The 26,367-nt window shown below is 37.6% G+C and overlaps 1 long non-coding RNA gene across 2 annotated transcripts in view; it reads left to right on the forward strand.

Moving 5' to 3' along the window:
* LOC108449153 overlaps nucleotides 1-26,367 on the forward strand; it is a 45,881-nt gene that overhangs the window by 1,442 nt on the left and 18,072 nt on the right. For both annotated transcript variants that reach the window (XR_001865286.1, XR_001865285.1), the window contains exon 2: nucleotides 144-418. This is a non-coding gene — a long non-coding RNA (uncharacterized LOC108449153). The remainder of the gene's footprint in view (nucleotides 1-143; nucleotides 419-26,367) is intronic.

A 26,367-nucleotide genomic window follows, 5' to 3' on the forward strand; every position in this document is an offset into this window, starting at 1 on the left:
GAGGGAAAAGGGGGGGAAGGAGAAAGAAGTGGGGAAAAAAAAGATGAAAAAATTTCTTATGTTGCCTGTAGAAATGGGGTGTTCCTGCTTCCTAATTGTTGCAGCTTGCAATTGGAGGTGTCCTTGTTTTCCTTCTCCTTTAGAGGTTTAATGACTCCACAATAGAGGATGAGAAGCAAAAGAAGGAAGAAAAACACTTGGGCTATCAAGACAATTTGTTCCTTCCAACTTTGAAATATTTCATGACTTGGAGTAAGACTGGGAAGAGAGAGGGAATAAGCTGAATGGCTTTGTTTTCAAATAACCAGTAAAATGACAGCCCGAACTGTGGAAAATTACAAAGATAAGGACACAGGAGCAAAAACTGAAATCTGAAAAACACGCATTCAGCAGCCATCTAACCCTGGCTGTGTCTAAGGTACAAAGCCCTTATCTTTCCCTGTCCAGATGTGAAAATGTGCTCTTTTCATTGTCAGTTAGGTATCTATGGTCAATCTAAAGTCTTCTTTGGATCTGCCTGTATGTCCCATGTATTAGGAGTTAATGACTGACACTACATGCAGAATCAACCCTCACAGTAAAGAAAACTAGTTTTAACTACTTGTCCTAAGAACAAGTGACTTCACAAATATCAAAATGGAGGACAAAAAAGAATCACTGAAAGTGAAGAATCTTCATGATTTATTCTTAAATGAAACACGTTATATAATCAAAGCAGAATGGTATTTTTCCACAGGTATTCATGGCATTCCTTCTCAAAACACACTTCCAGTAATCATAACACTGAAACCATAATCTAATTTTCATATGCGAGTTGCATCAAAAAATAGAAAACCACATTCATTAAGGAAAGCAGTCTCAGTGGCTCCTTGTTGCTGTGATAGGATATTGTCATTCTTCAAAGGCCACATGGGGTAGGTATGTATTTATAATGAGCTTGTGCTCATACATTTTCCCAAGAAAAATGTGCTGGGTTTTAGGCTCTAACCACAATTATTACCCATGATGTTCTTTGAGATTTACCATAGCTTCATGCACTGAAGTCATGCCTCAGATTTGAAATTTTAAAATAACCCCTCATTCCCATTTTAAACAAGCTGGGCAGCCCTGTGGGGTATCCCATATCACAGGAAAGCTCAGTACAGGGACAAACTCCTGTGGCAATGTGAAAAATCAGAGGCAGTATAATTACTAGCAGAGAGAAAGGTTTTTCTGCTAGTCCCACACACTTATAACTTGTGCTGCTGGTGAGCTAGAAAGCATTTGGGGAGAAAACTATGGTATTGCTGGGGTGTTACTGGGTCTTTTGGGTTACATGCAAGCATAGCTAACAAATGCTAGACGTGTTTGCTCTAGTTGGTTAGAAAAAGTGTGCTTGAGCCCCCTCAGGTGCACAGTCAGCAGGGAACCCTTCTCCCTTTCTGTGTTATAATTTGTGGTATGGTATTGAATGCTGTCATTCATTATTGAATTTCAATTAACTCTAAGTGATACGCGGCACCTAACACGTCACCTGGGTTTGTGAGACTCTCCTGAGTCCTGATGCAAGCACCCTGGAAGGTGGGGAGTCGTGCCCTTGGTTTGAATAGGGCTTGAAATAGTCCATAGAAAGGCAGCAGGTCTACAAATGGTTTCTTTCAAACTATAAATAAAATATTTTACTTAAGAGGTTTTATTTCTTTTGTGCTATATTTGCTGCAATATATAAATAGAACTCAATCCCTGTTTTGATATTTTAAAAATCTTAAAAACAAACAAAGGACCTTACAATCCTATTATTCCCCCTTGCCAAGGATCTCAAAACTCTGCACAGGCTGATAAATGATGTTTCAGAATTCTTTTGTGAGATTGGAATGACTTCCTCTGTGAGCACAAATTGAATAGCAGGGTAGGTATGTGACATTTCATAAGCACTTCTTACAGTTGAGAGGTAATAGAAACACAGGAGAGGTTAAGCCAAGGCTAGTCATTATCCAGACTGCAAAACACTAGATTGAATGCTTCCTTTAAAATTGTGCTTAAAAGAATCATTTATATGACAAAGTTACACCATCCTTCAGGCAAAATAAATTCCTCAGAAACAATACCTCTGATTTGTAGCCACTAGGGAGGTGGCAGTAATCATTTTCTGTCATGGACATAATCAAGTAATGCAAAACAGAACTTAACACATAATTCTGATCTGGGGTACATTCTGCAGTATAACATTTCCAGAAAAAATGTGGCAGATTGAAGTAATCAGCATTTACTTTGTACTACTTGAGAATAATCCCCACCCTTATATCTAGGCCAGCAGCACTCTGAGCTGTAAGGATATAAACAATAATCATTGCAGTTCAATGAAGTGATGCATATGTGTGAAAATTGAAGTGATATATCAGAAATTTTTGTATGTGATATGCAGTGGATTTTTTTAGTATAAATTATGCTTTTTAAAAATGCTTTTATCTCTAAAAAGGCATGAAACATTTCAATATTATTTTAATTTTTATAGACTGTTTTATCCTTCTTAAACTTCTCTTTATATTAATTAAATAGTTAAATATATGCTCAAGTGTTTGAGATATGTATCCAAGACATAATTTCTACGTAATTTTAAACATGTATGTTGTTTTCTTTTTGTAAATAATGATGAAAAAAAATTGAAGGGGCAATTAGTTTTTGACCTAGTCAGTCCCTAAACTGGCTCATTATGCAGGTACGACTGCTGATCTGAGAGAAAGGAAGGAAGAAGCTGGCTTTTCTCAGGAACCCCATAGAATGATGATGGAAATCAGATTTCTGTAAGAAGAGACAATTCAGGTGTCCAAAACTCCTCCTCCTTATGCAAAATTGCAGCCCAAATTTCTCAGAGAGTTGAAATTATTTTGAGATGCACAACCCAACAGTAGATGCTAGTGTAACAAGAAAGCAAGAAAAATCTTACAACTTTATGCAGTATCCACTTTTGTAAGGGTCTGAGCAAATCTTAGAGTTTTCAATCTGTGACACTTACGGGTTGGGAAGAGTTGCTGTGCTCATTCAAAAGCTCTAGCTACCATACAGTCTTCCTGATGGAAGAACAAAAGCAAAGTGCCAGTGCCAGCTTCATTTCAGCTGTGTGTAATCAGCTTTAAGTTACTTTCCAATGTGCACTGAGAAGTTCAGCAGAACAGGAAATTGAAATGAGCTTTCCCACCTTGAACATTGATGAATGTTTCTTCTTTCCCAGGATTATACTTCTCCCAGATCTGAACCTTAAATACCTCACGAGGCTTTTTAGCTTTCTCCAAGCACACAGATATCTACAGAAAGAGTTAGCAGAGAGTCTTTGCTGTCTATCAGGAGTAGTGAAACTTTCATCATCCTTTTAGAGTAGCTCTTCCTTGGCGGGAGAAATGTAAGACAAGAGACAGAGGGCGATACAACACGTTCACCAGCTGGGACAGGAAAGCTCAGGTAAATAGAACTGGCTAATCGCTCTTGGTCTGAGTTGAGAGGAAGGGGAGATCTGCTTTTATAAAAGTAACAGTTTTCTTCATCTGCAAATCCCTGTTTTCTGTTTTATAGCTATGGCTAAAATGAGTTTACAGCAAAATGAGACCTTTACTGGAGTAGACAAGACAGAATGCTGAAAATGAAAATATATGTTAAATTGTTCTATAAATATAATTACTTTTGTGTTATTTATATAAATACAGTTTATCTTTCAGCTGTTCACTCAAGTATTCCTTGGACTCTGAAGATGTTTTTAGTGTAAAGCAACACAGATCTGTGATGTTTCATGTTTCAAGTGTCCAGTTTGGGGCAAGTAGAGCTTGTTTATTAGAAAGTTAGAAATATACTTAATTTCTAAAAATCAGAGTTACAACACAGAACCACTTTGAGTTTCATTTTGTTTGAATATATTTTGAAGCTCAAAATCAAATCCATTTCTACTTCTGCAATGAAACTGATATTCAGAGAAAATTGTACAGAGGTAGGGCCAGTTCAGATCAACACTTTCTCTAGGAGTACAAAGAAAGGAAAGACACTAGACTTCTGCCACTTTGTGTGGCCTACAAAATTGCCATGTGCTGACTTTGCAGCCTGGTAATATGATAAATCATTTGTCAATGGTTATCTTTGTTTCTGCAAAGGCCTCATCTCCCCTTGTCACTTGCAGATACTGGCCACCCTAAATAATGTTCAATGCACACGAATTTATCAATGGCCACAGGATTTGCCAAAGCCTCAGGGCCTCAGAAAACCTCTTAGAGAATGTGCTTCTGCACACCTCTTTCCCCCACCATAATGCAGGCTGCAGGCAGATGACACAACTGAGGAGTGAGATTTCTATGTTTAAAATATTTATTTAATTACTTAAATTCTGCTTCTGGAGATTCAGTAATATGAAAGATCAGTAAAAAGAAGCAGAAAGCTAACTGGAGTGTCGTATGACAAACAAAGTGATTAAGGAGGGATGAACTTTTCAGACAAACTGGTTCAAAAAGTACTGTCTTTTGTAAACAAGCACAAGTCTCTCTAGAACAAGAAGCACAAAACAGACCTTCAGATTGCCTCAAAATTGCTGAAATTGGCTGTTCTGGCAGTACCAGTTTTTGAGTGGAAAATAATCATGGGGTGTTTATTCCTACTAAGAGTGCATTCAAATTTTAAATTTAAAAAAATTGATGCTTTTCTAAATTCCTTATATAAAATAAATTCCGTCCTTTGGCCTAATTTCAGTGCTGCTCAAGAAAATGGCCAGAATTCAGTTAGCAGTCTGTTCAGTAACTTCTCCTAGTCAGAAAAGCTTTTGTTGCTGATCCAAGACTACATTATCTTGGGTGGCAAAAAGCGTGCATTTTAAAAATCATTCTGCCTCCCAGGACTTCAAAGAATTTCCTCCTGTCTTTGACTAATGTTAGCTAAAACACACACAAAGGTGTTCTTCTATCACTAACAACAAATAATCGAAAGACAGTTCTAACATGAAATGTCTTGCCTAGCTTCAACAACAACAACAACAACAAAAATCACATCACTCCATACTTGAGTTAACACAAATGTAGCTTCTTCATCGATGAAGTCTAGGAGGAAAAGTGTTGTGCTATGTCCCATGTTTTTTAGAAAAAAACATAAACCACATAATTGCTTAGGGGTGTAGCTGTAGTTTACAACAGTCTGCTCACATTTTGCAGAAGCATGGAGCAATATATAAATATATCTGGGTTAATTAACTGTCATTACAATATTTTTATGCATTTAAAAGAAGAATTTAGCTTTTCAGCACACTGCAGATGACATATTATGCAGGATGACAATGAAATCATAGTAAAGACAATTGCATAAACAAACTGCTGGATTTCAGTGCCTGCTCTATGTATTGCTGTTTCCTAAATTCCCCCTTCCTACACCAACAGATAGAGAGATCAGGAAGCTTCCAAGCTGGGCAGATGAGAACCGCCCCAGGTCCTGAGGAGCTGATTAGATGGGTTCTCAGCCTGCTCTGCTGGAGGAGGTTGAATTACCCAATGATTGCTCCTAGCATGCACCTAAGCCGACAGTATGAACCCTTCTTTCACTCTTCCATGCTTGAGTGTAAGAGATCTTTATGTGGATGAAGGTTCTCCATCTCATCTCTGCACACTTCCAAACATGCAGGTGCCAAGTACAGCCCAGAGCCTGAGAAGAAGCTTCAGACTTCGGCCGCTGTCAGAACAGCTGCATTCTATTGCTTTGAGAATGCCCCGGGCTAAAATAAATAAATAACCAGATAAACGGATGGCAGTTCATATAAACAGTCCTGATATACCTTCCTCTCCTTTAAAGCAATGAATCAGCAGTGAAAGAGTGATGACTCACTAGGGGAATCCAAAACATGCTTTCTCTTTCGTATGTGAGTCTGCAGTAGCCATCCATGCTCCAAAGTGGGAAAAAACTGGGCTGTATTTTAATATTCATTTCCACAAGGCTGAGTCAAAACTGCTTGTAAGTGCCAAGGGATTTTCAAGGAAAAACAGCTGCCCTCATGTGTCATGGATGTAGTGAGAATGTATAAATAGTTGCACATGGCAGATAGTTTATGTCAACACAGTATTGTATTTGTGAGCTTCTGGGTACCAACTGCTGGACGCAAGAAAGCATCTGCAATAAAATTAATATGCTACTGTCTACAAAGTAAGCACTGTGTTACCCAAAAGCTCTGCATGGTGCTATTCAAGTTTGCCACACAAAAAGGGGTGCCCAGAGTTCATTAAACATCACCAAGATTATTTGAGAAGAGAGAGCTTGTTATGTCTTTTTAAATTGATTCTGTGGTACCTGGCTTTGTGCTCTGAGCTCATTCTGGTCTCTGTTGTCTCTCTAACAACCTGGACAGGTTCTCACCTTGGCTTGGTCAGTCCCTGGCATGGGCTGACAAAGTTGCATGCCCTGTTTAGGGAACATGGCAACAGGCCCCTCTTCCCTGTTTGGGTTTCCCTTTTTTCTCTGCACAATTTTCCCACTGTGCTTCCTGGCTTCAGAGCCTTCATTTGGTGCATTGCAAGTCCCCTTTTCCAGGGAAGCCCTAAGGGATGCTTTGGGTTGTACAGGGACAGCTCCTTCCCCACCCTACCTGGGGAGTGCAGGACCACATTTGAAGAAGGAAGCTTTTAGCTAACCCCAAATTGCCACTGTGTTGAAAAGCAGGCATGAACATGGCCAGATGTCGCAAACACGCTTGTTAGCTGGGACAAGATCCTCCCCAGTGCTGGCTCTGCCTAAGCACCTCCATCTGTTGCCACAAACACCAGAGGCAGAGGGACAGGGATCTGGGATGCAAGAGATTGAAGAGGCATGGAAGATAAAAGTCTTTTTTTAATCTAATTTACCAAGTCACACAGCTTAAACTTCCAACTTTACGCTCCTCACAGAATTCCCACTCCTTTCTTTTGTTTCACAGGCGACCAGGAACCTCATAGCAGCATATCCTCGGCTGTGCATTTTTTGAATTATGTATTTGCCCAACAGGATTATTTCCTTAAAAGAAAAGTGTAGGTGGCTGTTACAATTCCCAATCAATTTATTTTCAAGGAAAAAAATTGTAGCTGAATGGAGTCGTATTTAGTTTTTGAAATTTTAAAGGACTAGCAGAACGTTCTGTCTATATAAGACCTTTCTACTGCTCTGAACCTAAAGCCTACCATAAAATCTGTAGCTAACTCAGAGATCAGTCTACCAAAAACCACCAGCAGCGTACATTCAAGAAATTGAAGAAAACATGCAGGATAGTCTTTGTGCACTTTTTATATTAGAGATGCACCTGCAGCCCAATTTGGCAGACTTGTAGCTTTCACATACTTTCATTGGAGTAGTTTGGATTGCAGAGAACATCTTTCTTCTCTGGTTTTATGTTACTCAATCCAGTCCCTCATGAGTATATTCAAGAAATGGGGGGTATTATTTTTTTTTCTGCACAGCAGCAGGTCTGTCTTTAATTCAGCATAAACACAGTGTTTCGTCTACTTAATTCTTATAATGCATTAAAAAAAAAAATCAAATGCATCAAGCTATTCAAAGAGATGATAAAGATTTTTTTATTTAAATACATCTTTGCTATATAATCATCTTTCTTCTTCAGGGTGATTTTCTTCTCATCTTCCTGCATTTTCTACCAGCCTGTTCCATTTTAAGAAAAATATCACAGGCTTCAAGTTGCTCCTGTGTTACATCATCAAAACACTGGGAAAAATACTATTTCAAAGTTAATTGTTATTACTTTTAATTTTGTGAACATTATTTTGAATGTAAAATGAGTCTTTGGTGTTCCATCCCTTAAACTGAAAAAAAGTTTTGGCAATGAAGAATTTTGTATTTCACTAATACACCAGCAGCATTGAGAACAAGTCTCAAAAAATATAAACAGTGCTTGCAAAGCCATGTAAGTCTTCTCAAACGACACAATATGGTTTTATTTGGCTGAAAATGAAAGAGTAAATTTAAGTTGATCCTGAATACTATTCAAACATATTATTTAAACAAAGACTGCTTGTTTGCAGTTTTCATTACTTTATGTTTTGTACTTCAACTCTCTCAAAGTGCACTTTGTAAAACATTAATCATATGCAACCAGTTGCATATTGTTGCTGTGTTTCCTCAAGTTTTTATGTATCCCTACATTCCAGTCACCTGGCAAACCAGCTGTAGTGTTAAAACCCCAACCAATTCTCATGATTTCCACAGGGCCCATAATTCTTTCCAAGAGTTTTCACTTCAGAGACTGATTTGAAGGTGAGTTCTTTGGATATATTTCACAGAAGAATGGCAGGGACTAGCACATTATTCCACCCAAATACCTGTGTCTGAGCAAGAGCATCTGTAAACTGCAATTTTTTGGGAAAGAAATGTGAAGAAGCTTCAAAGCAGCTCAGATTCTGTTAACAGTGTGTAATTTGGCAATAGGAGCAACAAAAGTTGCTCAATAATGTTTGCACTTTTGAGATGGTAGGGTGAACACTTGATGGTAGGTAACTCCATGGTTTTAGTGCTATTAACCCAGATTTGTCTGCAGGTTGCTCTATACTGGTTGTATCAGGATGAATCCCCCTAAAAGCTTTGTGATTTTCATATGGTATTTATAAAACATGTTTAAGATCTAAAGTTTTGCATATGCTCCACAATCTCTCTTCTGTACCTGTTATCTGATGGACTGGGGATGTAGAGGAAAATTAACACATTATCAACCAAAAAAAAAAATGGAATTTTCTACATATATTGGTTTTGGAATAATCCTGAAGTATTATAAGACCATGGAAGGACTATTAACATAATGTATTTATACAAGGACAATGTATATTTAATCAGTACTTAATGGTGATATAATAATAGGTTTCCCCGTAGAGAATGACAATATGATTTTCATCTTCCTGAATTAATAATCTTGCAAAATACTGAAGACCATTTTTACATTTCACTCACATGCAGGAAGAAGAAATCTTTTTCTGAGCAAGTAAGGAAACCTCTAAAACAAATCAAAGATGTGGGCAGTGAGCACAGAGAACTAATTAACTCAAGGCAAGTAACCCAGGAAAATTAATGCTGAACTGGGGGGAGTTCAAAGACTTCAAGGGTAACAGTTTAAAATGAAGCATTTATGGCCTTGAATAGTTAAGACCTTGTGAATGACTATATTCTTTTCAGAAGGCATGAAACATCAAAGGCAAGGGGAACAGAAATAAATCTGTGCATATAAAGAACTGGGAAAGAGAAGGAAGAGCTTTCATTGTGTTCACAGAAGGGAAAGATTCCTCAAGATCCTCAAAGTCTACTCAGGTGACAGTGACCACTACTACTGCACTATGAACAGGGGCATGGATGCAGGGAGATTGTCAAAGGAACATGTACAGGGGTCTGGATATGCTGCTGTGTCAGGATCTTCAGCACACAGTGTGTCCTATGTCTGCAAGTAGCTTCTTTTATACTGTTGCTAAAGTAAGTGTTCATTAATCAGAAAGAGAGAAGAGGGGTGGTTCTGAATCACTGTTGTAAAGTGGCACTGTAAAGCAATTGTGATCCTAGGACTCACCAGGAAGATTTTTGCAGGAGAAATAAAAGTTTTAGTGCCTCAGTATAAGATGCTTATGTGGTCCTGTCAGGAATAATAATGATCAACTTCTAAATGGGTGTTTCAGAAGAAGGAATCAGAACCTCGGTCCAAAAGGGCCATGGAAATGACAGGATTACTTGTATTACAGAAGAAATTCAAGAGTTTTTTTCTTGTGCCTACAATAGTGAAGGCTGAAAAAAGAGAGGCAAAGAGAGATAGGAAGCTCTGACAAGGTGTCTTTAGGAAACACCAAAGCAAGAAAGAGATGTTGCTGCTGAAGGACAAAAAGGGGTGGGTAACCACAGGTCTTGAATAGATGTACCCATGAAAGGAGAGGGTTTCTAGCAAAGTGGAACACCTGCAACACGACACTGTGAGAGAGAAAAACACAACTGTTGGTAAGCAAAAGGGAGCAAACCAGATGTTTGAGCATCATTTTTCTGGATTATTGTTGCTTTGGGATATATTTCTCATTTTTTGATTAAACTTTGAAAATACTGGAAACACCTCTTTCATCATCTTCAGCTATATTTTCTACTGAAAGGCAGTGTAGACTGGAAAAGCTATAGGCAGGGGCAGAGTGAGGTATTTTACTTCTATACATCTTGAATGTTTCAGCACTATTGTTTGGTGGTAGAAGAAAAATAAAATCTAATTAATGATAGCAACAATTTTATAATAAATATGGTACAAAACTGAGGGGCACACTTTATCGTAAGAGCCTACAGACACTGCTGATGAGTGTTAGTTTGGCAACATTGGTAGCATTTATTTCACAGATATTTAAATACCACCACTGTCCAGTTTTTGGATGGAGCTGTCTTGCAGAAAATTGTATTTTCAAACAAATAATGTGTATGCTGATTCCTTACATGTGATACCTGCCCTTTTCCAAGAAACCTCACTATGTCCACTTGTTATGGATATGAAAAATATTTAGTATTAAAATATATTACCATGCCTGCTCTAGAGCTTTTAAACACAAAATTAACCCTTTTATTTTTTTTTAAGATTTCTTAGCTGGTTGAGACAAACTCTACCTTCTTCCAACAGACATCAAGAACAAACTACAGTTCCTTCCCTTGTTTCATAAGTTCAGGATTTTCCCTTTAAGGCTCAATATGGGTTCAGTGACATCACAGTTGTATATTTTATGACAACATATATTCTGAATGTCTCAGAAGAGTAAGATAGTGCTGACAGAAGTCAGAAAGAAGTGAGGTTTCTCAAGGTTCATGAAAATGTATGCGTGGGTGAAGTTCAAGTTTGGAGTTTTTCTGCTGAACAGGAAAGCATTTTTACAGAACTGTCGAAGTATTTATAAAAAAATATTTTTAATAATATAGCATCTCATTTTACTGTATAGTAAAAATTACTGGCCTTACAGCATCACCATAATTTCTTTGAAATGCTACCAGCTCAAATTTACTTATTCTCTATTAGACAGAATGAACCATGGCATATATGTGTGTGTGTGTGTGTATATATGTATAGACACACTAAAAAACTGTGATTGATTAGGCCTGATTTTGATTAAGCCCCAAAAGGGATGGAAGATAAAAGATGAATGAAAACTATTAGCAAAGTCATTTAAGAATGAATGTGGTTACAATCCATATCCTTTTTACTGTACCCAGAACTCTGAAGAGCAAATGGCAAATGTATTCCAGCCGCTGGCAAGCAAAGATTAGATAATAAATCTCAAAGAAATGAGAAAGGTTAATAGAAGACCATAATAACAAAAGAAAATTATCTCATGAATTCAATTAGGAACTTTGATATCTAAGGCTAAAAGTAGAAACCAGAGATTCAGAGATACCTGGACATAGAATTGTATGTCATTAAAACAAGAAAATGTAGAACAAAAATGCTTTTAGTAGAGAGAAGTCAGTTTTACAGAGGTGGAAGAGGGACAGAAGTATTTACTCCATTGGAAAGGCTTCTTTAGTAGCTGGATTGGATACTGTTGTTTTGCTGTATTAAAGCTGGATTGAACATTTGTGTATTTCCTACAGTGTGGTCATCTGTCAAAGCCAGTCTCAATGGTCAGGAATCCCCCCTCTCTTCCTTGTTTCTCAAGGGGGTGTATTCCCCAGCAAATTCTACAGCCTTGTTTTTAACCTTGATTAGTTAAAGAAGAAAAATAGGTACATTTAAATACAAAGAACAAACAGTTTGCTAATACTTTGGGCTGTTATTACTATGGGACACAGTTAACAGAGTAGCTCGCAACATCTATCACTCACTTCCAGGTCCTTATCCAGAATTACGAACCAGAAATACAGAAAAGCTTTTGCAAAATGTTATTTTAAAATTTTCTAAAAGACAATTCTTCTATTTTAAAGAAGGAAATACATGGATAAGTGTAGTAGGACACTCATAAAACTTGAAGTTAGCATAGATGCCTTTCTGCAGCAAAAAAGCAGTTAAGAATCGGGGAGGGAAAAAAAAAAAAAAGGAAATGTCTCCTGCAGCTCAAGGAATAGTTGTTCACACACTTGGCCAGGAGAGGGACTGCTGATGTCTGAGTCATGCTGTGCCCAGCAGAAGCTGCCTTAGTTATGCCAGAAAGGCATTTCCAGGACAGCGCTGCTGCCAGGTAAAGATTTTGCTTTTGATACTAAGCTGCAGCATGAAAGCTGTCCACCTGGAGATTCAGTTAAGTGCCCAAGCTCTCAAAAAATGCACACACACTTCAAAATGCTGGATCGTGCCCTAATGGATGAAGGGGTTTATTTAGATTTAAAATGACAAAGACATTTCTGTGGGCTTAAATGAATTAATTATACAGCAACTACAATACAACTAAATATCAGCAATATCCAGGCTGTTTGTGCAACCTGAAACTAGTAGTCAGCCAGTGTGCAGCATTCCTTTCCCTTCCTCTACCTCCCTTACCTGCCAGGCAAGCCTTTGGCCCTCTCTGGACATTCTCTACTTCATTTAACAAGTGCAGGCTGGGCCGCTAGTTCTCCCAATACTATGAAGAGACAGTGGTCACTGTTTTAACTTTTGTATACTTTTATGTTTCCAATAAAGGGCCCAGAGTTCCACAGAAAACTTTGAAATATGTATTTTTATCATCTTTCTGTCCCTCCTTTTATATAATGACCTAATGCACTTTGGTTTCAAACATTTTCAATTTGCAGACCTCTAAAATCCTCCCCGTGGAGATATATAGTGAATTTAAGCCTGCTAACATTTCATGGTTCCCTTTCTCAGACCCTTAGAGAAGGAAACCATAGACTTCACAAATTAAAACCCACCATAGTGTCCAAGCCTTACTGTGATTGCAACCAACCAGTGAATGTGTCCTGTGACACGTTCTAGTTGTACGGTTTGATTTTGCAGGCCTTCCTAAAGGCCCAAGGATATAATTCCCATTGAAACAGTATTAAATTGGTGAGAATAGACTTACATATATTGAAGACAATTGTGTATTTCATCATAAGAGCTTTGCCAATGGTGATTCACTTTAAAGGGATATAACTATTAGGAATTCTTCCTTTAGTCAGCTAGAGTCTCTTTATTTCTATCGGTCAAGTGCAAACATATCAGGAAACTCAAGAAATCAATTTAACTCTATGCATGTACTTTACAGCCAGAGGAGTATTATTCTGGAGAGAAAATTTCCCTTCTGCATGTGCAGTTGTCACCTCAGATAGGGCACCCAGGAGGAAAATGGACCTGTCATAGTCTGGCATGTCCCCTCGTTTTTCCAGTTGCTGTGTGCTCAGTCCCTAGGTCCTAGGCACCCTGTGCTGAGACAAGCAGCTGAGGCTGTATCCAAACCAGGACTTAAGCAGAATCTAGACCTCATGTTAGATACCTCAAACAAGGTCCAGAACAGCTGCCTGTTAGTTACACACATCTTCTCCTGAGCTTACAACTACTCTCAAAACCAAGCTGTTTTCTATTTTTAGAAAATACTGAGGCACTTGGTTCTTACATTCTAGGTGGATATTTATCTGCCAAATACATTCTGACCCACCTCTCCCATAATGGCACCCCAGTCACTGTCCTAGTTCTGTGTGACACTATGGAAACTTGTCTATCAACATACAACAGAACAAACTCCATCTCGGTTATGGGACCACAGGCTGTTATGTAGAAGCAAAAAGAATGACCAAACAGGATGGAGATCATGAGAAGATTCATGGATATTGCTATCAAGACATGTCCAGAATTCAGCTACCATAAACTTTGTACATGCTATTTCCAGAAGGGATGTGTTCTGGAGAAAACAAAAACAAAACCCAAAAACAAACAAGCAAATAACCCCCCACCACATGCATACACACACAGACACACACATACAGGGTTTTTACTCTCTGCACTTCTCACTGAGATTTTTGAAGAATTTGCTTGGGGGAAAAAAATAGAGAGAGAAACGTTAACTTACTCTTTCTTTTCCCCATATGCATCAGATTTTTCTAATTTGGATGAAAAGTGGTGGGTGGGTATTTTGGATTTTCAGGGACAGTTGCTCCAATTGTACAGAAAAGCTCAGCATCCATTCTGCTTTTGGCAGAGCAGAAAGTGTGTAAGTAGCTAGCAAAGTAAAAACACCAAAACCTGTAAATCCTTACTTGAACCTAGTGCCCAAACTTCTGCCTATAGGTGATAGACTCCATTCCCCAGTGGTGCAAACCCTTTTAATCAGTCTGTTACTTCAAATCATACCCACTGTAAAATAAAGTAATTTGTGTTTGAATTTCCTGTGCTGCAGGGAAATACTATTCTCTTCCTAATGTCAGAGGTGTCTTATACACAAGTCACACAAAATATTTTTTGGAGAAAAAGTTTAAAATCCAGTGGTTTATGCAACATGAGACAGGAAAGTGTTGCATGAAAATGCAAGCTGTGCTGTGTTGAGGTTGTTGCAAAGAAAGCACTGGTTTTCAAAGCTAGTTCACAAGAGTATTTAAAAGAGCTGTTAACCCAGCTTCTCATTCACATGTAGGAGTTTCATAAAAATTCGTTTTAGAATATAAAGCAAATGTCTCGCCAGCCATTTCAAAGAGATTGTATCCCTTGTTGTTTCAATATATTAAGATGCTGAGCATATGATTTTATGTAAAGTTTTAATGTGACTAATAAGGTTGAATTAGTGTGTTAAATGATCAGTCTTTAAAATAAGTGTGGGAAGAAACAAACTAAGAAATTGCTTCGTTTTTCTTCCTCTGAATTTATAGCTATAGTTCTGTTATTACCCTCTTAAGTTTTTTTATGGTGCATTTGCATGCTTAGTAAGTATTACAGTCAAAATAAAGGTTTAAACAGACAACTAGAGTAAAAAAAAAATCTTACATTTCACCAAGCCAGGGACACAAACATGTCTGATATATTTGAAACCAACTACATTATTAAATTGTGTTCATTTAGGACCTTTCACAATACAGTTCCCTTTAGTATTAATTTATTTAAGTAGACTGAAAAGCCATTTAATAAATTCAGTCCTCATGGTCAACAGAAATCTTTTGTCTCTGATTTCAGAGACATGACTGCTATTCCATCACATAAGTATCTTCACCAGTGAACTCTTGCGATACGGACTGTACATTTCAGCCCTGATATGCAATATTTGCTTCCATCCCAGAGACATTACTGAAGGTATAAATTACTACTTTTTTGTGCAAAGATCACAAGAGCTATACAGGGTAAAGAAATCTGAGTTAAATATAATCAAATTTTAACACTGTGCTATAAAATTATACCCTGGATTATTTTTGCCTGCTTGTAGTCAAGAGATTTAAACAAGCATTTCCAATAATCTCATTTTAGTATTTTAGATTGACACTTCACAATATCTATAGCTGAGTCAATTAAATGTTTGAGTAGCAGAATAAGGAAGGAAAAGGGATTTTATTTGAATTTATTGTCTTTTTCAGCTGCTCTCTGAAATACATCCATAGCATGCTCACTGTCCTTGTCCTACTCAAAAAGCACTACATTACTGTAAAATGTACCAGAAAAGAGATAGGAACATAGGAATGTAGAATTATTGGCATTAGCTATCACTTTTTTTTCTTGAAACTGCTTTATCTCAAAAGGAAAGAAAGAAACTTTTGATAAAAAATTTCAATTCAGTGGAACCCAGCATTCAGACATCCTATAGACACCGGCTTTTCTAACTGGTAACACTGTTTCTTCAAATGTATTTGAGACAGCTCTGGCATAGGGATTGCTGTGCAGAAGTGTAAGTGTATGAGCAAAGTACACCCTGTAAGTTTTACAAGGAAAGCTTTTCCTTTCTTTATGCAAAATTATATCTTTTTTTTTCCTAGAGCTTGAAAAAGAAGATCACATTTTCCTTTGAAATTTTAATTTCAGCTCTTAAAAAATCCGAAGAGACAATTAAAATATTTTGAGTCTTTCAGCTTAGTTACAGTTAAAACCTTCACCAAACTGGAACATGCCCTCATTGCTTAATGTTCAACCCTGGTGACCAGTCTGAGCTCCCTCTCATCAGGGATAGGTGTTTGGGCATCCTAAAGAAAATGGATAGAAATCCTGTATATCTATCACTCAGCTCAATTTACTCTCCATTCCAAATTAACATCCTTTTTACATGGACACTTAATAAGCATTTCTGGCCTCTAGATTGCTCTCAAGTTTCTTGTTTCCCAGTCACTGTTGCACAGGAATCAGTATGACTGGCATTGTAGTCTTTGTGCTGACACGTAGTGGTGGAAATCTCTGCAGTGTGTATGTCTGGGAGATATTGCTCCCCAGAAATAATATGGTGGCAACAGGAGGACACAGGAAGTTAATTTCCCATATTATCCACTGGAAAATGCCATTGTAAATGAACAGATGTTAAAATCAACAGATAAAAAATACATCTGAACACTGCTTGTCTCTCCAATTTGTGCTATTGAAATAGCACTTGGGGCCTGATTTGTGATAATCTGGTGATTCACTGGAAAGGGCTGAAGGAACAATGTCCCCCCTGTTGACAATGATAAGCAAGAATGAGATTTCTTATTACTGCCAATGTACCTGCTGAAATTACTACTCAAGTAGTTTTTGCTGTTGCTATTTTTCCTTATATTGTAATTAAAGCAACACCAGAGCACTGCTTTCTGATGTGTCTCAATTAAACCACAGTCAGCTTCTCCACACAATCCTATCCAAGAGGTTCACAAGAGGAACAAGAGACAATATACCAACTTTAATACTCTTTCAAAGTTTTTAGCACTTTCCCTATTTGGTGGGGCCTTTATCTCAGAGAATTGCATTTCCAAATACTCATGAGAGTCCAGATGGTTTTGGTTTTTCTGAGGTCACATCCTTATTATTATTAACTGCAGTAGGATTGCTGATTGATCCTAGATACTAGTGGTACCTAGAATGCAAGGGTGCCAGCATGTGACCTGAGGGTTTATTATGCAATGACTCAGATAAAATTCTGTTTTCTTTCAATAGCTGATTTGATGGAAGGAAAATAAGTGTGGAAACACATTCCATGACCTGATCCAAAACTTCAGCCAGGTTCACAGATGTGATAGTAAATGTAATTTGAATGCTGAGATCAGGTTTATTTACTAGTAGCTGAGCAACATTGTCTTTCTCTTCATACATAAATTGGGCTTGGCTGTGACTTAAGTCCTCAGCCAAGAGCCCAGCCCCTTCATGGATCAACAACTGGGACCTCATGCCTGCAGAGGCAAGACTTACTCATATCAGTCACAAGCCATGGGGAAGGGAGCGTTCACCCTAGTCCTGCACATTGAAGTACTTGACTCATTAGAGGGAGTATGAAAGGTGACTATTGCTAGAGGGACTGGGATTAAATTACTGCTGTGGGATATGTATAGCATTTTCCCCTGAAGACTTTTCTCTTAATCACTCAAGGTATGTCTCTATTGCTAAATAAAAGTCAGTCAGGCAGGTGTCCACATGCTTAAGGACACTTTGACATAGCAAGTGAGATGGTATGGTCCAAAACAGGATCAGGTAGCAAGCTATCAGTTAATTCAGATAGTCAGGAGACCAATATTTGATCTCAGTTTCTGGGCCTGTTGTTAACAAAATGGAGGCATGATAGGAATGCTCAGTACACCCACGGCACAGAACCATGGCTAAAGTCACAGTCATCAAGCATCTGCCTTTCTTCAGTAGCCACCTCTTCTGTCAACGGCACAGGGCTCCCTCTTTCCTCAGACTGTCCAGAGATGGATTGGCTTAGGACATTGATCTAAGCTTTGGGCCATACCACTTGGAAATGTGCCAGTCCTAGGGGAGAAGAAGAAGAAGAAAATAGCGAAAGGGAAGTGACAACAGATGTCAGTAAATATAAAGGCAGAGAAGCTATGTCCATCTCATGTCCAGTTCTACTGACTGTTTCTTTACAGCTGTTTCTTTACTGTTTCTTTACAGCTGTTTCTTTACTGTCTCTTTATAATCTGTTATATTTGTGTCTATGTACATGCATGTTTTTATGTGAAAGAGGCAGTTTCATATTACATCTAAAAGAAACTAACCCCCAGCTGCAGTCAAGTGATCCCAACATTCTCCTTACACTATTTCCTTAGCATTTGTCTCACTTGCAGTGAACCAGTTTCAAACCCTAAACTGCACTACTGTATCCTAACTTCTGTCATCTCAGGTCCCTGAATAAATTAACCATGGAACAGGACCCCATCTTGGTGAGGCTGTGCTGGAACCCAGAAAGGAAGGTGCTTAACTGGGAGGCAGAAGGAGGAGCAGAACTGGCCTTTGTGTCAGCCATCAGCTATTTGACAGGCCCAGCTGTACTTCCAAACATACTGTCAGCCAAGAAGAATTTTTTCAGCAGAGATTTGTTGGACCTAGCAATATCTACTATTACATACATACATTTTGACACAAGAAAGATTTATTCCTTAAGACCTGAAAATACAATTAATAGATTTAGATACATGGGTCAATTTGAAGCTGGAACACTTTCTATTTCTTAGAATGTGATGTCTATCCAGTCTTACCTTGAATCTCATGTCAAAAGTAAGATCCCAGCATATACATTCTGCTTCCTTTTCAGTGAAGGAGCCGTAAGTACATAAGCAGCAAGAAACCTCTGTAGTCTGAAACTTCTGCTTATCCTTTTAGAATGCTGCTTTCTGGGCATATCAAGAGTAAATCACTTCTACGGGCTGAATGTCTCAAAAGGTCACTGCATTATTAATAGCTAATTCAATTTAGCTAGTTAGACAAAGAATAGTTTCTGAAGTTAGATTGGATTCCAACCACCGTTTTTTATGTTATTTTTTTTTGGATTGGATTTATGTTATTTTTATCCACTAATTGCTCCCTGTGCGTGGTTTGCCACACAGCTATAATTCCTATATAACACTAAAATAAATAGCTGCTAGGCAATGATAATCCTTGCTACCATCATGCTGGACTTTTTATTGGCCCCCTTGTTTGGATCTTTTCCTAAAAATGCTTTTTAACTTTATCTTGAAATTGCACTGTTGCATTTTCCTAGTCATGCCTTCCCACTTCTCCCACCTGCCACTAGAGATGCTTCTGCTGCTAATTTTTCATTGAGTGCTAGCATATCATAGAACCCAAAAATGTCTTCAGTTGGAAGGGACCTTAAAAATCATCTAGGTCCAACCCCCTTGCCACAGGGAGAAACACCTTCTGTCAGACCAGGTTTCTCAGAGCCCCATCCAACCTGGCCTTGAACACCTCCAGTGATGGGGCATCCACAACTTCTCTGGTAGTAGTGCAAGGTATCCTCACTGCCAAGACATATGAAGCACACTCAGCCATTCTGATTTAGGAAAGCAGCCAGCACGAGGGCTGTACTCTACCAACATGGCTTTTTAACAATGATACCTTTTCTAAGAAGGAAGTTTTCAAAGTAAAAATAATGCCTCAGCACCAAATCTCTTTCAAAAGCCAAAGACAGTAGCAAATATATTTCTTTGTACCTTTCTCTAAGATCAGGAACAAATATAGTATGTCCTTCAGCTACTTTCTTTCTAGATACCGTATTTATATTTATTGTCTGTAACTGAACAATAATACAGCAACATTCTGCAATGAAGCCCTAGTGATACTGTGCAGTGTTCACTCATGAAACACAGTAAGTCTCGTGTCACCAGCAGATATATCGTTTCTGCTCTGAGGCTTTTTTTGACTGAACAATTTCTTCAATGGTCATAACCTTACATACACATATAAAAAAATGTTTGCACAAAGGATTTTAGTTAACATTTACGAATATCTCAAGAAATGAAGAACGGTAATGATTTTTCTCCTTGCTACTTATTCCATTAAAAAACTGCTCTAGATGTTGATATGGAAAGCAGTGGATATGGAGATTCCAAGAAAGAGTAGTAGCAATATATTCACAGATACCGTGAACGGAGATGACATTAGCAGCTATATTTTTTTCTGGGGAAAAGGAGAAAGTGATGGTAATCTTGGGAAAAATAGACAATGAAGCAGTTTGAGTGCTCACAATGTATAAGACTTCAAGATTGAATATGTTGAGCCTCTGTTGAAAAAGAAAGACTGAGATTTACTATGGAGGAAAAAAAAAGAAGCTGTGCATGAAAAGTAGCCTGGGTCTTGGAATCCAGCAAGAAATGAGGGTCATCTTGCATATTTTATAATCCATATCCCAATACAAATAATAACACTTTGAAAATGTTTTTTGCTTTCAGTTTTATTAAATTACAACAAGTTAGTTTCTCATTAGTCAATTAAATAGGCAAGACTGGAACTTGATTGTAAATTCCTGAGTTGGTCTGCCATAAATCAAGCCCACAGTCAAATGAGTGTTTAATTATGTGTTCACAAACTGTTATGTATAAAGGAACTTAGGTATCAGGTCATATCTTTTAATTCTTATTTGAAGAATTTTTTTCTCATTAACCACTGACTAGCCACAGTGAACTTTCTTTTCATCCCAGTATCAGGACAGGATCTCACCTAGGAAGATCCTAAGGGGAAGCTGTATGAGGGGCAGCTGAGGGTACTTGGTCTGTTCAGCCTGGAGAAGAGGACACTGAGGGGAAACCTCGTCACAGTCTCCACCTTCCTCGTGAGGGGAAGAGGAGAGACAGACACTGATCTCTTCTCTCTGGTGACCAGTGACAGAACTCGAGGAAACAGCACGAAGCTGAGCCAGGGGAGGTTTAGGTTAGGTAACAGGAAAAGGTTTTTCACTCAAAGGGTGGTTGGGCATTTCAACAGGCTCCCCAGGGAAGCAGTGACAGCACCAGTTTGACATAGTCCAAGAAGTGTTTGGACAACACTCTCAGGCAGCTGGTATGACTCAGGGATTGTCAGGGCAGGGCCAGGAGTTGGACTTGATGATCCTTGTGGGTCCCTTCCAACTCAGAATATTCTGTGATTCTATGTGTCCATTGACTCAATTAATTCTGGCAGCTTGAGGAAAGGACTCCATACCTTGCAGAAAGAGGATTCATTTTCAGTCTGAAGGTGTACATTTCTGGCTTTGTTTATCTTGAATTTGCTGTATTTGGCCCACATTTGTGAAGCAAGTACAAGACTGAGGAAAGGTGTATATAAGACACAAGCAGCAAACTTATTTTCAGACAACAGACAGGGGAAAAAGCCATGAAGAGTAAGAGCTTATTTCATCTATCGTGACAAAAAAAGTGCCACAGCATAGGATGCCTTCCAGTGCACCCAAGAGCAAAAGGATCAGAAAAATACCAATTTTCCAGAATGGACTGTGTGCCCAAAAGGTGTCATGACATCCATTTTCTGTAAACTTAGTAAATAGCTGGACCATAACTGAACCACAGTGGTTCACAATCTTTCTATATTATTTATTCAAAAGCATCAGCCACCTGGGGTTTTTTGCTTGCTTTTAGGAATTTTTAGCCTAATGGTGGATCACATGTAATGTGTCTGCATTTCCTTCTTAGTACAAACAATTGAGTGCACTGGGCTTTTTAAGGCTATCGGGCTATTGGTAGATGTATCTCAGACTCCTAATGCAAGTCATTACTGCCCCAGAGGGAGAGTTTCAGAGACGGACTTAATACGTTGTAAGGACAAAGCTATTTGGGAAGTCAACCCTAAGTTTCATAGTCATAATTTCTCTCCTACTGATATCCTAAGAAATATACCGTTAAGAACTGTTCTCCCATCTTCTCTATTTGGTCTTTTCAATATATTGTTCTCTTGAGAAGAAGCCAGGAAATCCACATTTCCAGAGTGACTCAGTGCCTAAAGGATGATATACGATCATTGTCATCAGTTAGTGAACCACTATGATGAGTAAGTCACGAGAGGAAAAAAGTTTCTAACATCAAAACTTATAATGCTTAAAAAAACAAGAGTTCCATTAGATAGAATCCAAATAATGCATCGTCTCTGACCCCAGCTTATGCATAAAGTACTTTAAAGGGTAAGTCATCAAAAGTTTTGTCCTGATCTTAAACATTCTTCTGTTATAAAAACATGCCCTTCAATGGGCAGATAATCACAACATTAGGAAACCTGTATTCTCTTTCTTGCACCATCCCAGCCAAAGCTGGTGATGCTTCACAGAATTTGATTTCTTAGAAATAGCAGGTCTTTAACAGGTTTGGCTGGTCCCAGATGCTGTTACGCGTACAAAAAACAGATTACCCTGTTACAGTGCCCTTCAAAATCAATGGAATATTCTTTAATAAATTTGCATAAGGGCACAAGCTCAAACTCTAAAGTCAAAAATAATGTATCAATTCTGATTCATGATGCCAAAATCTTTATCTCACATATTTAGCTTCTACTATTATATATGAACACGTTTGGAATCCATAGATGTTCCTACTGGAAAACCTAATTTAGCCAGAGATCTAAGAATTGCCGCTAAACCTGTAACTTAACATTTTGTTGAAGAACAGTGAATTGCATGCTCTTTTAATCAACCGCTAGCTTGCCACAAGAAAACCATATTCACACTCAAAGAAGGTGATCTGACAGCTGTAAAATTGTACATATAGTGCAATTTTTAAGGTGCCATGGAGGAATTAAAGATGAATTTGAAAGATTAATTTAAGGCTCTTTTCTGAGTAATTAAGACTCTTGGTCTGGGAGTGTGGAAGTTCTCCCGTTGAACCTTGAGCATTGGCTGCATAGGAATGTATCATTGCTTGTACAGAAAAATGTGGGTTGTGATCTCTGGTATACCGAACACCTGTGATTTCAGTTTCTGGGCAGCTTCATATGCTCAATATGTTGTCATATTCTGAGACACAAATAGGTTGATACATGAGTATAGGCTAGTTTAAATCCATAAGCAAGATATTTATTTACAGAATCCCAGGATAAGAGTTCTCATACAGAATGTCCAAGATTTTAATTTGTCTCATATATGTGTCCTTGCCAAGGATGTATCAGAAGCCAGATAAGGTCATTCAGAAATTTATTACAGCTCCAAGGCTTTGAACTGAGATAAATCAAAGGCAGATTTTAAATTTGAAAGTAATAAGTCCTTAATATCCCTTTGGTACTTGGCAAGTGCAATACATTGAGGTTTTTTTCCTCTGGATTGGGAAAGGACTGCATATTTTTCCCAAAATCAAAATGTATCTTGTCTATTCTTTCATTTAGAACAAATGAACTTTTTTTTCCCTTTGAGCATCTTCATTATTTGTTCTGATTCAGCAAGGTACTCAAATTAAAGGCTACGGATAAGAATGTGGAGTCAATAGAACTGCTTGTGTCCCCCAGCTAAGGAACATGCTTAAACATATGAGGAATTAAGCCTTAATTATTTTCTAGTCCTATTAAATGCTTCTTAAGGAAGATCTGGAGTACATCTTGGTTGGAACATTTCATATACATCAGGAACCAGGGTTATCTTGATCTAGCCATGAATGTCCTAAGTAATTAACCAGCTTCACGATGATACTTATCAAAGTATTTATTTATTTTAAATAAGGAGAGAGACAAGACTCCTAAATTTGGAGTTATCCTGACATTGCTAATACTACAAAATAAATTGCTAAGGAGAATGAAACAAAGAAAATCCCGAAGATAGGAATGCAACCACATCAGCAGAAAGAATGAAGTACCTTCCTTGTTGGTGAGGAATGCATTTGGATCATCACATTAGGTCTCTCTACCTGTTTGTTCATGCAGATTAAACCAAATGAGTTGTTTAAATTCTCTTGTTTAAATGCTTTTCAAAAAAGTGGAGACAAGAGGACAGGGTGACTTGGTTTTGGATAATGTATTAACTATGTTTAGAAACCTTTGTACATACACTAGGCATGCTAATAGGAAATCAGAAAAATGCAGGAAATTGAACCCTCTGCCTGCAGGACTCCAGGACAAAAAATTTCTGTCTGCATATGTAAGACTACACATGAAGAGAGGAGGCAGCTCTAGTGAATGAAAGGAATAGAAAAATGGTAGATAAGCAGTGAGCTTTAAGAACAGCCTTCTAAGCAAAATTTTAACTGGATGCTAAATTAATTAGAAGTTAATGAACTCGGTTTAAAAAACATACCTATTTTTTGCATGCCAGCTCAAGTCATAGCTTCCTGAAATCTTCATTGCCACGTCTTCCTTCCTCATTCTTCAAACTGGTAGAGAAACCTCTGCAAGTTGCAAGGATGTGTGATGCTTTTTGATTCTCTTCTACTTAATTTCTCTGCTACTGGGTTGTGCAAATCTTTTACTTCCAATATTTTAAAGCACTTCCCCTAATACAAAAATAAGAGTCAGAAAATCACTGGAGTAAAAAATTCATTGACAAAGATAAACCTAAGTGAGTAAAGTAATGAAAAAAGACTGTGGTATGTATACTTTAAATACAGAAGAAAGCAGCTGTCTGGTGAATTTGCTTTCTCACAGCCAAAGCCATTTAGCTTGTGTTTAAGAATAATGCAAAATAGTAAAAATAATTAATAGAAACAGCTATCACTGGGGCTACTTAAGTAAGAAAAACTAATGTGGTTAAGTACTTGAGGCAATATAACATTTAATGATGGATACTTATAGGGAACTTTATGTGTTCCAGGAACTGCACTTAAAGCAATTAATCCTTAGGACACCCCAGGGAGACGACTTTGTAAGAAATATTTTCCTGCTCAGTTTGCAGAAGGGGTTACAGGCATGGAAACAAGCTGTCATTGTAATATGCCCAAGACTAAATAGCACTTTGATAGGAACAGCAGGGCAAGAACTCCTGAGGTTCTGGGTTTCTGTTCTGCATTCATGTCATAAAAGTGGCAGAACCAGAGTGATATGGGAGATAAACACACACATTTATTTTGTGTGTGTGTCTGGGCACTCTGTTCCTAAGAGTGGATCTCATACACTGAAGTCCCATAGAAAGATACCTAAAAAATTATTGGTGCAATTTTCAGGATGGAAATCCATAGCTTTCCTCATGATTTTCAGTGCTATGACTAACAGAAAGTTAAGCTGATTTAAGAAAGTAAAAAAATAAATAACAGTTGGGTTGTTTGGGGTTTTTTTTATTTCAGAAATACTAGGGAGAGAAGAGTATTTCTTTGCTGATGTTTTGAGGATGAAACAAGAGCTGGCATAAGTTGAAAATGTCTCATATTTTCCCTTGGGATTTTAAGTATCAGTGGATCATCTGAACAACAGAGGATGGACAACAAAATAAAGAGAATGTGAAAAAGGGCAAAACAGAATATACTCAGAAAGAGGAGGAAAGAAACTTATCTTGCAATTTAAAATTCCTGTGTTATTTTTGAAATAGTCACTTTTTAACCCCAACAGACTCATATAAGCAAGTTTTCATCTACCTTACTGAGGTTCACACAATAATTTTATGTGTTCCCATTTACAAGCATTTCATTGAACATAGCAATTATAGACTATTATCTTTATTATTAGCATTGGGTACAAGTAGTAGACCAACATGCCATTATAAAGACAACAACAAAATTATTCCTGCTTCAAACAAATTACACATTCTTTTTAATGGGATGTGTAAAATATTATAATGAGAACGATTCTGAATTGCACTGATTTTCCTGATTAAATGATGGCATGTACAGAAACTTCAAAGACTTTTTTTTTTCTTGTAACTCTTACATTTAAAATAACCAGAGTTTTAAAGCAAGATTAATAGAGAATTAATATGGACATGGTCATTTTTATCCAGTGACAATTAGTACATTTTTTTAAACATCAGAGTTCTAAAATAAGTAAAAAGGAAGAATCTGATTTTGACACAGCTGTGTCCTGAATAACAAAAATTGAATTATCCTGTCATGAGTGTCAGTGATAAGTCTATGGACTTCAGTTTGCATGCTCAGAATGTTTATACTGATGTTTTCACAGCTCCTGCATAGGAGGGATGGATAAAGGTTTTTCTTAGGTAACATTCTCTGTCAGATATGTTCAGACATTGTTTTTTGCATTCTGCCAATCCAGCTGGATCCATAATCCATTCCTGCAAAAAAGACAGTACGAAGACCAACCATACTGTGAAAGCAAAAAGTTACTCTTGAAATCCAATCATGATTTGAAATACAGCTATTCAATTACCATACTTTTCTCCTCAAAGAAAAAAAAAGAAAGGGGGAAAAAGAAAGAGGAAAAAACATCATTGTGCTTCCCATGAGGCTGTGGGCTACGAGCAATTTGAATCTATCCTGTAGTTTTATGTATAATAGCTCCCCTAGTTTACACTTCTATTTTTTTATTCTACGTCTGCTTTCATAGGGAGAAAACAGTCATGATGTATCCATAATAACTCACAATTCACAATGATACATATTTCAATGATAAGACTTTTCCCAGACAAACAGAAACCAGGAGATGTCAGAGTTTTTATTTTTACTGTTTTGTCACATATGGTCTCTGAGAAAGAAGCTAAT

This window comes from Corvus brachyrhynchos, unplaced genomic scaffold, assembly GCF_000691975.1.
Source record: "Corvus brachyrhynchos isolate BGI_N302 unplaced genomic scaffold, ASM69197v1 scaffold17, whole genome shotgun sequence".
Lineage (NCBI taxonomy): Eukaryota > Metazoa > Chordata > Aves > Passeriformes > Corvidae > Corvus > Corvus brachyrhynchos.